Consider the following 13,679-nt stretch of genomic DNA (forward strand, 5'->3'; position numbering starts at 1 on the left):
ATCCAGCATATTCTAGCCCAGGAGCTCTCAGGCATTTTCAGCCAAGGGATCTTGTCCTCCAAAGAATCGTCCACTGAAGTCCAAATCAGACACTCTTCAACCTACAAATGGGTTCAGTTCCGTGAAGTTCTCTGTTGGGTCTGTTTGTGCCAAGGTCCCAAGACTGTGGACGAGTGTCAGACACACATCCTTGTAAATAAAGCCAAGCTTGAGATGCTGACTTGTCTTGTTCGGCTCTGTGCCCAAAGAAGTTTCATTCAAAGATGTTTCACACGCACCCTCTTCTTTTTATCATAAATAAGGCATGAGGCACCTTCATAAATAAACTACAAGACCCAGAGGTAAAATGGCTCCACACAATGCTTCACGCCATCAGCTGGTTCTGGGCAGGGTGGACCTGCCTTTGCTCTGGTGGGTAGCTTTGTTCATTTCTAGTAATTTCCGTGTTTCTACATTGACCTTTCTAAAACAAATAAAGACAGATCAGAGTGCTGTTGAACCAATCCTGGCTGGCCATTTTGATAGCTTTTCCTTCAAAGTGGGCAACTCTGATGAACATGATTTGAAAACACTTCTATTGTTACTGTCTCATGTCTCCAAAACTCCAGGCGTTCACAAGAGCTCTCATAGCTTTCCAACAGTTTGATTGAGGTATAACTTACATACCATAAAATCAACTTGTTAATTAATTAATTTATTTGTCTTTAGGGCCACACCTGCGGCATATGGAGGTTCCCAGGCTAGGGGTCGAATTGGAGCTGTAGCCACCGGCCTACACCAGAGCCACAGCAACGCCAGATCCGAGCCGCATCTGTGACCTACGCCACAGCTCATGGCAACGCTGGATCCTTAACCCACTGAGCGAGGCCAGGGATCAAATCTGAGACCTCATGGATACTAGCTGAGTTCTTAACCTGCTGAGCCACAACGAGAACTCCAAAATTACCCTATTTTAGGCATACTGGTCAATGACTTTTAGTAGATTCATGGACTTGGACAACTGTCGCTTCAGTCTAATTTTAGAACACTTCCATCACCCGTTTCCATCCCTTCCCTTTTTCACTCCCAGCTCTGGGCAATTAATTAATCTACTTACTTAGATTTGCCTTTTCTGGACATTTTACATAAATGGAATCACACACTATGTATCATTTGTAGGTGGTTTCTTTCACTTAGGGTAATATTTTTAAGGTTTACCCACATTGTAACAAATATCAATACTTCATTCCTCTATTCAACCCACTCTCACAATTTTTGCCAAATCCAAGTGCCACCTATACTATTCTTTACTTACTCTTTTAAAATCACTGTTTTTAAAAAGTGGTTTTGAAAGAAAACTTGACATTAGTGCTAGGAAGAGAAAACCAATACTTAGACCAACAGAAAGGAACTCTAAAATATAATAAAATGCTGTTGTGGATTGCATCTCAATACAAATCAAATGATCCATGAAACATTATTTAATTCTAAGCCTGAGGATTAGGGTTTGGGCCTGAGACCTGGTTTTGATGTGTTAAAAAGAGATTAATAACATTAAAATAACATTTAACACTCGAAAGGAGAGATTATTAGATGATAAGATCAGATGACAAGATTTAGGAGTTCCCTTGTGGCTCAGCAGGTTAAGAACCTGACTAGTATCCATGAGGACGCAGTTTGGATCCCTGGCCTCCTCACTTAGTGGGTTAAGGATCCAGCATTGCCATGAGCTCTGGTGTACGTTGCAAACACGGCTCCAATCCTGTGTTGCTGTGCCGTCGTATAAGCTAGTGACTAAAGCTCCGATTCGACCCCTAGCCTGGGAACATCCATATGCCGCAGGAGCGGCCCAAGAAATAGCAAAAAGACAAAAAAAAAAAAAAAAAAAAAAAAAAAAAAGAGCATCCTTAAGACATTCTTTCACTGTCCCAGCAATCTAAGTCAAGGTGCATCATATACCGTAGACAATTCAAAAAAAAAAAAAAAAGAGGTGTGAAAGATCCATTAGCACGTAAATGAGCATTTCTCACTGAAGTGCAAAAAAAAAAAAAAAAAGGCAAGATCACTGAAAAGGGAATAACTTTCTCATCCTGTGACTATTATGTGATGCTCACCTGCATACCTCTTAAAATAAATGGAGATGCCATCAGAGGTATGGCTCCCACATTTTTAGGAGGTGCCCAGATCCACCCCTGTGTAGGTATTTGCTTTGGCCTCAGCTGGTGCTTAAACATGTGTCCTTGGGATCAGGGACTTGTGCTTAGAAAACTTCGGTTCTTAACTTTAAAGCTTTATTTGAAGAACAGTTGTTTCACAATCATGCACAAGACCTTGGCTTAGTACACAATCATGAAACAGAAAACTCATCCTGCATGTCCCACACCTGCTGCTGGGCCCCCAAACCCGAGAAAGTACTGCAATTCAACTGCACTGTGGGACAAAGAGACTAGCCTATTCATTCATTGAGGGAATGCCTTGGAACCTGACTACAGCTCTTTTTTTTTTTTTTTTTTTTTTTTTCTTTTTAATGCTATACTCGCAGCATATGGAGGGTCCCAGGCTAGGGGTAGTATCGGAGCTGCAGCTGCTGGCCTATGCTATAGCCACAGCAATAAAGGGTCTGAGCCATGTTTGCAACCTGCACCGTAGCTCATGGCAACGCCAGATCCTTAACCCACCGTGCAAGACCAGGGATCGAACCTGTATCCTCATGGATGCTAGCCAGATACGTTTCCACTGGGCCATGACAGGAACTCCCTTGACCACAGCCTTTTTCCTTTTTTTTTTTTTTTTTGGTTCTGAATTCCAAGCATGTCCACTCCAACTGTTCCCCAGTTGAAATCTTTCAGTGGATCCTCGGTGCTCAGGATAAAGTTTCACTTCTGGACCTACGGAGCTTTGTGGTGTTTCCTGAACACACCCTTGTATGTCGCACCATGAAGGTTTTGCACATGCTGTTCCCTGTGTCAGATGTACACGTGTCCTGACACTTCCCTTCAGCCCACTCCTCCTTGACAGCTGCCCAAGCCTTGCCTCCTTCAGATGTACCCAGCTACCCAACCCTATTCGGTGCATGGCAAACTCTCCACCCCCTTAGCAAGGGCTGCTGCACAGGGAACATCCTGTGCTAACATCTGACAGGCCTTCCAGCTCCCTGAGGACAAGAGCCCTCCCGCTCCCCAGGTCCAGGGCCTCGTCCAGCTCTCAGTGCACCTTTGCTGCATGAATGACCTTGAAGGGAACCTAGTAAGCATCACCTAGTTTTAAGGTGGAGGCAGTGGTAAACGCCACATCATTTATAAACATCTTAGATCACGCCACCACTTGCCCTTCGGTGGTGTTTATTCATTTTATCTCGACTTCCTTTGGAAATTGCCACCCAACCTTGAAAACATCCCTGGCAAGGTGATTCTGTGAGCATGCTCACAGTGCACGCACCTCAGTTCAGGAGCTCAGATGAAGTCTTCTGTCACCTCCTGTTTCTCTCTTCGCTCTAATTCATGGTTATCGGTAGCAGAAATAGCAAGCGTTCCATCCTAGGCTTTGTTCTCTCCAACAGGAGCATTGTTCGGGAAGTGTGGAGTGGTTCTGAGGAGAGAAGGCCCAAGGTCACCCTGTCAAGTGGGGAGAGGCGCCCTGGTGGAGGGTGGACGGGGGGGGGGAGCCTGGGTTCGGAATGGACGACCAAACGCCCTGGTGGTCTGCTGGATCCCAGCCCCTCCGCCTGCTCTGGGTCTCTAGTCCCACACCTGCCCCCTTTCTTCCATCATAAAATCATCCATCTCTGCGTTTCATTCCCATTCAAACACAAACGTGCTCCAGTATCTCCCAGCTTGAGAAAACCCACCCCTGGTCGGTCCAGGGACTGTCCCATCTGCTCTCCTTTACCGCAAACCTGCAGAAAGAGTCGTCCCCACTCAGTGTTCTGCCCGGTCTCCCCTGCTTTCCTCCCCGCTCCCCCCCACTCCTGTCAAGGTCGCCAGTGACGTCCAATGTGCTGCATCAGTGTAAATCCTCCATCCTGATTGGACCGAGTTTGGCAGCCACACTTGATGCAATGGATTGCCCCTCCCAACTTTTCTTTTTTTGGTCTTTTTAGGGCCGAACCCACGGCATGTGGAAGTTCCCAGGCTAGGGGTTGAATCGGCGGAGCTGTAGTTGCTAGCCTACACCACAGCTACAGCAATGCTGAATCTTTCACCCACTAAGAGAGGCCAAGAATCAAACCTGCATCCTCATGGATACTAGTTGGGTTCAGAACCTGCTGAACCACAACAGGAACTCCTTGGATCGCTCCCTTCTTAAAATCGCTTCTTCACTTGGCCACTGTGGCCTGGTTCTTGGTACCATCCCTCCCACTAGCTCTGCCTTCTCAGTTTTCCCTGGTTCTGATCCCCCATCTTCTAGGCTGGGGTGCCCCAGGGCTGTCTTCTACCCTTGTTCTCTTCTCTATACGCTCACTCACGAGTGGCTTCAACCACCCGTGGTATCTACTCCCATCTCTATGACAACAGGTCCCACATTTCTATCTCCAGCCCTGTCCCCTTTCCGTATCCAGTTGCCTCTTGATGTCTCCTTTAGGGGGTCAAACAAGCATCTCTGACCAAACAGGTACAAGCCTGAGCTCCTGACTCCACCCTGCTCGAAACCTGCTTCCCCCAATGTCTCCCCATCTTAGGGAAGGACAGCTTCTAGCTGTTGAGACAAAAAAATAATCAGAGGCAACTCAACCCCTCCCTTTCTCTCAGGACAGGCTGGCAGAACAGCAAGCAGGTCTTTGTCCATCACCTGAGCAAAATAGGCCAGATCTCGGCTGCCACACACACCCAGCCAAGCCCTGGTGGGGCTGGCTGCATGCCACTGCCACCATCGCCGCCTGGCTTCTGGAACAGGGTTAGCAGTGAGTGATGGAGGAGACAGAAATACCTCCTGAGGCTGGCATTTCTGGGGCAGGGCTTCAAGGTTCTGGCAAGGAAAGCAGAAAAACGAGCCTTGTTCTTCCTCTGGGTCAAGGCCGATGGTAGCTATTTGTCCAGTTGCAAGAGTCATGGCCTCATGGTGGATCCAAGTAACCCCCAATGACAGACATGGCTGGAGGGCAGAGGGGGGCACCCAGCGGGGTGGGCACTGAACACAGGACTAGGATCCATGAACTCTAGGAGGTGACTCCTGACCCGGACTTGGGGTTTGTGTGACATGAAGCGCTTCCTTGGGTCCCCCAGGGCTGCCACATGGCATCAGGCTAGTTTCTCCACCACTGAGGCACTGTATCCTTGTCCATGAAACCCGAGACCATGCTTCACAGGCTGCTGGGCAGGTTCATGAAGACAGAGACGTCTGCATGAAGGCAGCAGTGTGCATGGTTGCTGGCACGTGTAGGGGAGCTTCCTTTTCAGAGCCTTTGTTCCTTATCTATGTAATGGGTATCTCATCTTCTTCCACAACACGAGAAGTTGTTGTGAAGGTGTTTTAAAGGGGTTTATTTATTTATTTTTTTAGGGCCGCAGGTGAGACATATAGAAGTTCCCAGGCTAGGGGTCAAATCAGAGCCACAGCTGCCAGCCTCTGCCACAGCCACAGCCACGCCAGGTCTAAGCCATGTCTGCGACCTACACCACAGCTCACAGCAATGCCAGATCCTTAACCCACTGAATGAGGCCAGGGATCGAACCCACGTCCTCATGGATCCTAGTCAGGTTTGTTAACCGCTGAGCCACGATAGGAACTCCTAGAAGGGTTTTATGAGGAAGATGTGAGGGTTACTGTACTACTCTCTGATCATGTCGAGTGTTCTCAGCTGCAGAGAAGAATCTCTGTTCCTACAAAGATTAGTAGACGCCCATCACTCTCTGCTTCCCCAACAAGACCGTGAGCCCCAGGGCAGGCAGGGAGCCTGTCTGTGTGTGTTCATCCCTGTCCTTCCAATGCTTACAGTTTAATAAACAGTTGAGAAAGGAAGGACGCTCTAGTCCCTGGAAGGTTTCTTTTTTCTGCCCCCTGCCCCCCTTTTGCTTTTTTTTTTTTTTTTTTAAAGCTGCACCGGAGGCATATGGAAGTTCCCAGGCTAGGGGCTAAACTGGAGCTATGGCTGCCGGCCTGCACCACAGACAGAGCAATGCAGGATCCGAGCCATGTCTGTGACCCACACCACAGCTCATGGCAATGCCAGATCCTTAACCCATTGAGCGAGGCCAGGGATCGAACCTACATCCTCATGGATCTTAGTTGGGTTTGTTAATTGCTGGGCCACGCAGGGAACTCTACCCATTTTTTACATGTGTAGCTTCAGGAAGAATCTCCCAACTTCCTGCCCCCAAGGACACCCAGGTTAGGAAGAGAAACAGACTTCTCCAGCACCTATGAGTGGTGGGTAACTGTGCTTCTATCTGTGATTCCTCTAATGAATTCACCTAGGCTTGTCTTTAGGAAACTCCTCTTCCTCACTCCCAGTCCACAGGGTTCAGAGGTGGAGAAAGATTCCCCTAAGACCTCGCTAATCAGCATATTTTTCTCCCAAGCACTGTGAGAGGTTTGGGAACAGACATGTGACTTGTGTCATACCAATGAGACGTAGTCTTGAGATTTTGACTTCATCTGTTGTGAGGGCAGCCCTTTGCACTGGAACGGTAATCTGAGTGGGGAAAAGGAAGGAGATATTAAAAAAAAATTTATTAAAGTATAGTTGATTTCCCTTGTGTCAATTTCTGCTATACAGCAAAGTGACCCAGTCATACATATGTGTACATTACTTTCTTCATATTATCTTCCGTCATGTTCTATCACAAGCGACTGGGCACAGTTCCCTGTGCTGTACAGCAGGACCACATTGCTTATCCATTCTAAATGCAATAATTTGCATCTACTAATCCCAAACTCCCAATCCATTCCACTCCCTCCCCCTCCCCCTTGGCAACCATGAGTCTGTGATGAGACGGATTTTTTTTTTCTTTTTTTGCTTTTTAGGGCTGCACCTGCACATATGGAGGTTCTCAGGCTACCGGTGAAATGGGAGCTGTAGCCGCCAGCCTACACCACAGCCACAGCAATACCAGATCCGAGCTGCATCTGTGACCTACACCACAGCTCACAGCAATGCCAGATCCTTAACCCCCTGAGTGAGGCCAGGGATCGAACCTGAGTCCTCATGGATGCTAGTCAGATTCGATTCCACTGAGCCACAATGGGAACTCCCGAGAGGGTTTTTGTTTTTGTTTTTTTGCCCAGCTCACAACATGTGGAAATTCCTGGGCCAGGGATGGAACCCACACCACAGCAGTGACAACGCTGGATCCTTAACCTGCTGAGCCACCAGGGAACTCCAGGGAGGAGAGATTCCAGTGACATCATTTCAGTCTCTACACCCAGCCATGTCTGAAGTCCCTAGACTGTTCAGTTACAGAAGCTGATGAAATCAAACTCCCTTCCTTTCCTTAAACTGCACTGAGTAGGGCTCCCATCATTTGCCACTGAAAGAAGGCTGATGAACGGATGGTTAAGGTACACAGTGGTGATGGCACTGCAGGTGGCTCGAACAAAGTCATGTAGGAGTGAGTAATTGTGTCTGAGGGCACCGGCAAACCCAGGCAACAATTACCTGGGAAAAAACCAAAGTCTCAACCAGGCAACCTTACCCTGACCCTCTAGATGCAACCTAGGTTCTACTCAGTTTACCCACAGAGTATAAACTCTCCACATCCTGATTTGATACATACACAGTGTTGAAGCAGGAAAGAAAAGAGAGATGAAGAAATGAAAGCCTTCAGGGGAGCGATATCATTTTAAACATACAAATGCTGATTGTTGACTGGGCACAGTCTGTTGCAGGAGTATGCAAATCACACACGAACTGTATGCATATTTAAATTGCAAATCCCTCATGACTTTCCCACACTGTCTTCCACACACCTGGTTTGAGCCTCCCCCCACCGGGGCGGGGGGCGGAATCCTGGCAGGAACTTTCAATCAACAAGTATTTATTTAATAAGCTCTTATTCCGCAACTCGGCAAGGTGTTCAGACTACAAGACTTGGTCTCTGCCCTCAAGGAGTTGGCAAATGAGCCAGGAGAAGGGAGGAACCACAAGAGACAATGAGTGCATAAGAGAAGACAAGATGTAATTAAGTGCTAAATGCTGGGCTGTGGACTGGAAGCAACTGGGTGAAGTTGCAAAGAGGCCAATTTCAGCTCCGTGCAAGGGGGAACTTTCTGTGGATGGATCTGTCCCTCAAAGATAGTGCGAAGCCAGCTTTTGTTGTACCAGAGCTTGACAGTGACCTGAAATCATAAAAATAATAATAGCAATCATAGAACTGGGAGTCATACTGCCTGGGTTTGAATCCTAGCCCTGTCAACTAACCAACCATAGAACTTTGAGCAAATGCCCTTATTTCTTCATCCTTAAAATGGACCTGAATAGCACCCACCTTGCAGAATCATGAGCATTAGAGATGCTGCAGGTAAAGCATGGGAAAGAGGCAGTAGGATGTCAGCAAGTAAGAGTCAGATGGATCTGAGTTCACACCTTTAGCTCTGAACATCAGTAAATAACAGTGAGTCCTATAACCTCTCTGAACATCAGTAAATAACAGCAATGATGATTTATTATCACTATTATTGTTGTGGATGTGCTGACTACTGTTACTCTTATTATTGTTGCTGATGTGCTACCAGCAATCTCAGGAAGATGCTGAGAAGATGCTTATATGCAAACACGAACACACATATCCATACTTGTGGATGCATGTCTCAAATAATCAGACCCCACCTTCCGTCTTCTTCTCTTTTTTTTTTAATTTTTTTGTCTTTTTAGGGCTATACCTGAAGCATATGGAGGTTCCCAGGCTAGAGGCTAAATCGGAGCTGTAGCCGCTGGCCTACACCACAGCCACAGCAATGCCAGATCCAAGCCACATCTGGGACCTACCACCACAGCTCATGGCAATGCCAGATCCTTAACCAACTGAGTGAGGCCAGGGATTGAACCTGCGTCTTCATGGATACTAGTCAGATTTGTTTCTGCTGAGCTACAATGAGAAGTCCGTCCTTCCATCTACTTCTAGAACCTTTCCCAATAGCACACGAGTGATCCCAAGTCTTCTCTGATGAGTGAGTTCTTTGAAAAATGAAACCAATCGAAAAGCACACTTAAAACTGCACCACAGAATAACCTCTCCAGAACTCCCTCAGTGATGCCCAAGCAGACGTATTTCCTGACGTTGCCACCTTTTTAAAGTCAGACTCTGTTTGTCTTAGAAAAGTAGCATGCGCTAATTGAGTTTTGAGAAATTTCATCAAGGTATATTATATTTATTTATTTTGGCCATACCCACAGCATGCAGAAGTTCTCAGGCCAGGGATCGAACCCACACCACAGCAGTGACCCAAGCCACAGCACAGACACCACCAGATCTTTAACCCCCTGAGCCACGAGGGAACTCCAAGGCTTAATTTCTAATAGCCCCAAACTGGAAACAACCCAAATGTTCATTGGTGGGAAAGTGGATGGATGGAGAAGAAAAATAAATTGTGGTGTGTTCCTAGCATGGAATACCACCTAGCAATAATAGTAATAATAATTAAAAAACCCCGAAAACCAAACTGTTGATTTGGCTGACTCTCACGGGCATTGTTGAGCGAAAGACCAGAGACAAAAGAGTATGCACTGTTTGGTTCCACTTACACTAACTTTCCAGCAAAATTAATCCACAGCAGTAGAGATCAGAGCAGTGTTACCTCTGGGAAGGCATTAACCAGGGAGGAGCATGAGGCAGCCAGTCAGAAGCTGGAAATGTTTTATATCCCAATCTGGATGTGGGCTACACATTGTATACTCTGCAAAAATTCACCAAGTATAATATTTCAGGGTTTCCGTTTGAGATGATGAAAATTGGGGGGAAAAATGTAGTGGCAATGGTTGAACATTACAAATTTTTTTTTTTTTTTTTTTTTTTTTTTTGCTTTTGTCCTTTTTAGGGCCACACCCGCAGCACATGGAGGTTCCCAGGCTAGGGGTCTAATTGGAGCTGTAGCTGCCAGCCTACACCACAGCCACAGCAATGCCAGATGCGCGCTGCGTCTGCAGCCTATACCAGAGCTCACGGCAACATTGGATCCTTAGCCCACTGAGCGAGGCCAGGGATTGAACCCACAACCTCGCGGTTCCTAGTCAGATTTGTTTCCACTGCACCACAACGGGAACTCCTACAATTGTAATTTTAATGTCACTGATGTTAAAATAAAATAACACTTAAAAATTGTTAAAATGGCAAATTTAAGGTATATGTGTGTATGTATATAGATAGATGTATCTTATAATGTACATACATAAAATGACATTTAAAAATTTCCCCAAAATTAATTGAACTGTTCACTTATGGTGTGTGGCTGTTACTGTATGTTATGCCTCTATACATAAGTAGAAAAAAAAAAAAAACTGTTAAGGACTCACAATTCCTAGGTGATACAGCTGTGTTGCGCACTTTTTTTTTTTTTTCTCTTTTTCTCCAGGAAATCTCATCCTCAATGTCATGCTGGTTGACTTCTTGATTCTCCTTCTCCAAGGATTCTGTATTTTATCTTATTTTTATCTTTTTTTTTTTTTCCTGTGCAGCCACAGCATATGGAAGTTCCCAGGCCAGGGACTGAATCTGAGCCACAGCTGTAGCAACACCAGATCCTTTAACACCACTGGGCCAAAGATAGAACCCACATCCCTGAAATGACCTGAGCTGCTGCAGTCAGATTCTTAACCACAGCAGGAACTCCCTATCTTATTTATTTGTTTATTTTAGTTTCAGCCAATCATCTTCCCTGACGGTCTGGGTGGAGGTTTGGCAGCCTTATGTGAACGAGGGCATCAGAGGACTCAAGGAAAAATCTGAAAATCTGTTGTAGAGACGAATCCTTTCCCTCCAACACGTAACCCCTCCCCCAAAATGCATTTTGGGTTGGCTGGCTGGAGAAGATGCTTATAAAAAGGGCACAATTAACATGGCAGGTGCTTTTGTTCCATGCAAATAATAACAGCGGAGAAAACAGACATATAATTACTTGGGCTTTTTTGGTGCTGGAGTGTTACTACTGCTGATATTAAGAACATAACACTAAATTGTACTCTGAGTGTGGGGGGGTGATTCACACTCAGCTGGTGGAGATGCGGGCTTTTTTGGGGATGTGGCAAGTGGACTTGAATTTTTTTTTAAAATAGAAAAAAAAAAAAGGTTAACCCCTTGATGGCATGTGAGTGTTTGGATTCTATTTGCCTTTGCACCTTCCCTTGTAAGGACCTTCCCGGAACCCGGGCCTCTGTGGGTCCCAGCCCCTCTCACCTGGATAAGCGATGCTATAAACTCTTACTATCACATCTTGCTTCTGCCTCTTGTCTCCTTCGTGCTTGCAGAAAAACCAAGGAAGAGACCAATGGAGCCCAAATCTCTCACTCACATCCTCTCACTATAAAATCAGAAAGCAGGGGTGAAGAGGCATTTTCTTTGGACCCGTGATGCTGAGTCCAGGTACATTCCTCTGAGGAATACCAAGTGCATGGGCATCTGAGCACTTGCTGGCCCTTGTGCCCGGGAAATTCTGCCTGCACCAAAAGATGCTGCTGGGCTTCCCTGAGCCCTTTGGTCCGAATCCACAGAGTAGATATTTTAAGTCAAAGCATCTGTATCATTTAGGCATGTTTTGACCTACAAGTGACACAGTTCTGTGTTAGCTATAATAATCTTTTCCATGAAATACATGAGGAGTGGCCAGATTTAGAGTGAAGATTTAGTAAATTGTGATAACATCAGATTCCCTTTTAAATGGCCCATTATTTGAGGAGCTATGTACAACCTCCAAGTATCTGTGAGAAGCCACAGTGATGTAATTTCCCCATTTTCTCAGGAAAAAAGTCACCTAAGAAAGTCCTATAGAATTCTTGGAAGATTTCACAAGCTATTCAGAATCTGAAGCTAGATAGAGAAGAAAAAAAAAATCACATAAAATAGGAAGGTAACAAGGTTGGGACAGAAATGTGGCTTGTGTTTCATTTTAGTTGAAACAGGAATTAATCAGCTTGACACCAAGTGGCAATGTTCTTTCCCAAAAGATGGTAGTTCAGTGCAGCCCCAGATCAGGGAGCTGATAAGACCAAATGAGCAGAGCAGGTACACACACACACACACACACACACACACACACACGCGCGTGCGCTCAATCCTCCTTGGCTCAAGTCTAAAGAGTTAGCCCAAATGAACTTCCAGAAATAACTAGACCACCTCTGGGTCAGCATGTGTCTACCTAAAAACAAAAGACGAAAAACAAACAAAAAAAACCCAAAAAAACCTCACTGGAAAATATTAGCAGAGTCAGACTTCTGGGTAGCAAGCAGGTCTGCGAGATATGAAGTGTCAAGACAAACCATTACCCTTAGAATGGATAAGCCATGAGGTTCTGCTGTGTAGCACAGGGAACTATATCCAATCACTTGTGAGGGAACAAGATAGAAGATAATAAGAGAAAAAGAATGCATATATGTATATATATGTGTGTATATATGACGGGGTCACTTTGCTATACAGCAGAAATTGACACAACATTGTAAATCAACTATAATTAAAAACTTTTTTAAAACAATGAAAATTTAAAATAAATAAAGGGTGAAAAGAGGTAAGAAATATCACCCTCAGGCAGGCACACCTGGAACACCTTCCCTGGTCTTCAGCCGACTTCGAGAAAGTGAATTGAAATCCCAGAGACCTGGGGTATAAGTCTTGGCTCTGCCCCTTCTAGCTCTGTGACCTGGGGCAGACTCACTAAGCCTAAGACCCCTCATTGGTAAGACAGGCTCCCTAAGAGTAATAACAACGTGATCATCTAACAGTCAGATAATCTTCATTCCGTGCCTTACACCCAGGCGCTGAAAATTCCACATTCATTCACAAGCATTTCTTTGTCATGACTTGTTCTAGCCCATCTGTGTCTTATGCCTCATATTTGCTCCATGAAGCTGAATTCCTTACATTTTTGTCTTCCCCTTGGGGAAGCCTCTGCCTCTCCATCCAAGTTCAGCCTCAGAGGATGGTTTTGCCTGGGAAAAAATCCCAAGAACCTCTCCTGTGCCTGATAATCTTTGGGCACCATTATCCAGCCCATGATGGTGGGTTACACGAGGCACCAGGTGAGATGGGAATTAACACCTATTATGCACCTACTATATGCTGGATGCTTTCCTCAGAACAGCCTGATGTGCTAAATAGAATTCCCACTGCAGATGCAAACTATTGCTTTTGGGATGGATTAGCAATGAGATCCTGCTGTGTAGCACTGAGAACTAGGTCTAGTCACTTTTTTTTTTTTTTTTTTTTTTTTTTTGTCTTTTTTGTTGTTGTTGTTGTTGCTATTTCTTGGGCCGCTCCCGCGGCATATGGAGGTTCCCAGGCTAGGGGTCGAATCGGAGCTGTAGCCACCGGCCTACGCCAGAGGCACAGCAACGCAGGATCCGAGCCGCGTCTGCAACCTACACCACAGCTCACGGCAACGCCGGATCGTGAACCCACTGAGCAAGGGCAGGGACCGAACCCGCAACCTCATGGTTCCTAGTCGGATTCGTTAACCACTGCGCCACTACGGGAACTCCCCAGGTCTAGTCACTTATGACGGAGCATGATAATGAGAGAAAAAGAATGTATACATGTATGTGTAACTGGGTCACC

General features: G+C 45.8%; 1 long non-coding RNA gene across 2 annotated transcripts in view; it reads right to left on the bottom strand.

Annotated features, from left to right (window-relative positions):
• Positions 1–13,679, bottom strand: part of LOC102160708 — a 220,514-nt gene that overhangs the window by 873 nt on the left and 205,962 nt on the right. For both annotated transcript variants that reach the window (XR_002342430.1, XR_002342431.1), the window contains 2 exons: positions 6,541–6,610; positions 3,418–3,567 (listed from right to left, as the gene is read on the bottom strand). This is a non-coding gene — a long non-coding RNA (uncharacterized LOC102160708). The remainder of the gene's footprint in view (positions 1–3,417; positions 3,568–6,540; positions 6,611–13,679) is intronic.

Source organism: Sus scrofa, chromosome 3, assembly GCF_000003025.6.
Source record: "Sus scrofa isolate TJ Tabasco breed Duroc chromosome 3, Sscrofa11.1, whole genome shotgun sequence".
Taxonomy (NCBI): domain Eukaryota; kingdom Metazoa; phylum Chordata; class Mammalia; order Artiodactyla; family Suidae; genus Sus; species Sus scrofa.